Raw genomic sequence first — 2,701 nt, 5'->3', positions numbered from 1 at the left:
GACTCTATTCGATCGGAGATACGGATTATCAAATGCATAAGCCATCAACATCAACCGGACATACGAGCAAAATAAGGGTGAAGAGGTATTAAAATATTGTTAGTATGATGTTGACGGCGTTGCTGAACTAATACGAAGTTCTCGACATTACATCCGAGGCAAATGGTATAAACATTTTACTAAAATATATTCGTAAGAACTGGAATTCATCAATTGCTTGATCTGAAGTTAGGGAAAGTGTTATTCTTGTCGCCTTGCAACAGCCATCGCTCTTCATCACACAGTACCGAGGGTGCCATAGCTTTCGACAGCATAGTTTTCTGAAGCATCACGTAGTCACACCTACTTCTTGGTAGATGTTTGTGGATAAGAGATGTAAAAAATAAGCCCGATTCGAATTTATTTCCCGCATGTAACCCTTCTGTATTCTGCGGTTAATTCCGAAAGACGCAATCGAAACGATTCAACGTTTGAACCTGCAACGATTCCGGTACCGGTAGAACCTACTGGCATCCTATAACGAGTTACAAAGTAATAGTAATGAAGCCAACGCGTAAAACGACGTGGAATTTATTCTCCAGATGATTAGTTTGCTTGTTTGTTTGCTGTATGTAGCAAACCGCTCTACTACCACAAGTCGCTTAGTACATAGTTTTCTACTAGATACTATCGAGGCGCCTCGATAGGATAAAATCGACAAAGTAACGAGAGCCCACAAACGGACCAAATTAGCGTCTGCATGACTCGGCTTTGTTTGCTGATATTTTCACGTGGCACAAACTGCGCATGTCCCAGCGCGCGGGCTGCATGCCAATCGATGGTTTCATGTAAGCATTGCGGAAGTCCTTCGTGTGTTGTACTCGAGCATTTCGGGCATTGACGCAAACCGTCGGGGTAGGGTTGCACCTAGATGCTAGATGTAACCTGTGAACGGTCTTATAGTGCAATGTGAGCGATGCCTTAGCCGAAAAATCGGACTTCTGACTGCCATTTTGGTTTCAGTTATAGAATTGGGAATTTTCCAAAGTTTCTACTCCAAATGCCATTAAGTAAAAAAGTAAGAAGCCATTTCCAGAATTCCACAAATGGCGCCCATATCCTACATTTTGAAATTTTGACTTTGACCGCTTCATATTTTATGAAAGCATCTAACATGAAATTCTCTCAAATTTCGAACGGAATTTCAGCTCTGGCTAGTTCTTATTAACCAGTAATAGTTACTAAAACGGATTGTCTCTAAAATGTCTATGTAGCACATTCACATGTTCGAGAGCTATGTATACAGAGATTGTTTCTTTCGCAATCATTTGGTTATGAAATCGTCATGACGAACGATACAGCATTTCACATACTAACACTCCTCCTCAAAATTCTGCATAATTGCGTTACTACGAACGTAGTGCGTTGAATTTTTCAATACGATTTTTTCTTTCTGTAAGAACATAACAATACTTCTTTTTTAAATATTTTTCTTTACTTTGCATAATGGTTAGCATAACTTGCCAACATTATAATTATGCGAACTATAAAAAATAAGATCAATAATATAAGTGAATAGAATTAGAATAAAATAACTTCAAATTTCCATGTTTCGTGTAAAACTCAGTTCACTTTTTTTGTCTATTTCTTCTATTTCTATTATTTATAGAAGTAATTCTATTTTCTAGCTCTTTAAAATGTCATCGTATGAATTCTGCGGTACTTACAACCGGGCGTTGAAAGGAAAGCTGCTCCGTCGTCGTCGAGCTGCATCGTCCACATCAATCCACCAACTATTAGCACAAGTAAAGACATTCGATACTTTAAAGTAATTGCGATAGTTAGTACATCCACTAGTACCACAAATCGTTTCACAAATAGCGCTAGAGCAAAGAGAAAAAGTACAGTAGTAGTAAAGCAATGTTCCTGTAATGTAATGTTCCTGCAACGTATTGCGCATGTGCATGTTTAGTGGAGAGTAAATCGGATAACACTCCACACGGGGTCACAGCAGTTACTACGCAGTCAACGATGACTATATTGCGTCTTACTTTTTGCGTTCTCCATGTACTTTGAAATAAATGATGATGATTTTCAGCAAAATGATGGGCAGTAGTTTGGCACTAATTCGTAGTTTCTGCCTTATGTTTGGCTTAGCACGATTTTTCGTTGATTTAGTTCACTTATTTGAATATTAAATGAATGTTCTGTAATTTGCCATGCGATTTCTAATATGCCTAATAAATGATACATGTTCAATATCGCTTGATAAATCTAAACGACTTTACAGAATGTAATGGGCTTTCTTTAGAAAAGGATCTGAGGGGCGTTTTAAGTAACACTTACTCCTTCAATTTTAAACATAAAAAAGTTGTTTACGTATGGCACCATAGAATGTTTAAGAAAAAAATGTGATTATATAAAATAAAACTGTTTGATTGTACAAAAGACAATTCGATATCGGCAATTGTCGATAGACAAAGATCAAACCCATGTAAAAAAGGCATCATGAATATAAAGGAATTCTTAATTTTGAACATGTAGTTAAACAAATAATTACAATTTTGTCCTAAAGTAAAACTCATATTTTTATTTAAAAAATATAATAACTACACTTACTATTACATAACATTTTATAGAACGAGTTTGATTTTTGACTTTTGTCAAGTATTTTTTCGCATAAATAGTATTTCATTCTTCTTTTTGACATCTTTTTTTGACA

This window comes from Anopheles darlingi, chromosome 3 (genome assembly GCF_943734745.1).
Source record: "Anopheles darlingi chromosome 3, idAnoDarlMG_H_01, whole genome shotgun sequence".
In the NCBI taxonomy this organism is placed as follows: Eukaryota; Metazoa; Arthropoda; class Insecta; order Diptera; family Culicidae; genus Anopheles; species Anopheles darlingi.
This window is presented reverse-complemented; position numbering follows the sequence as displayed.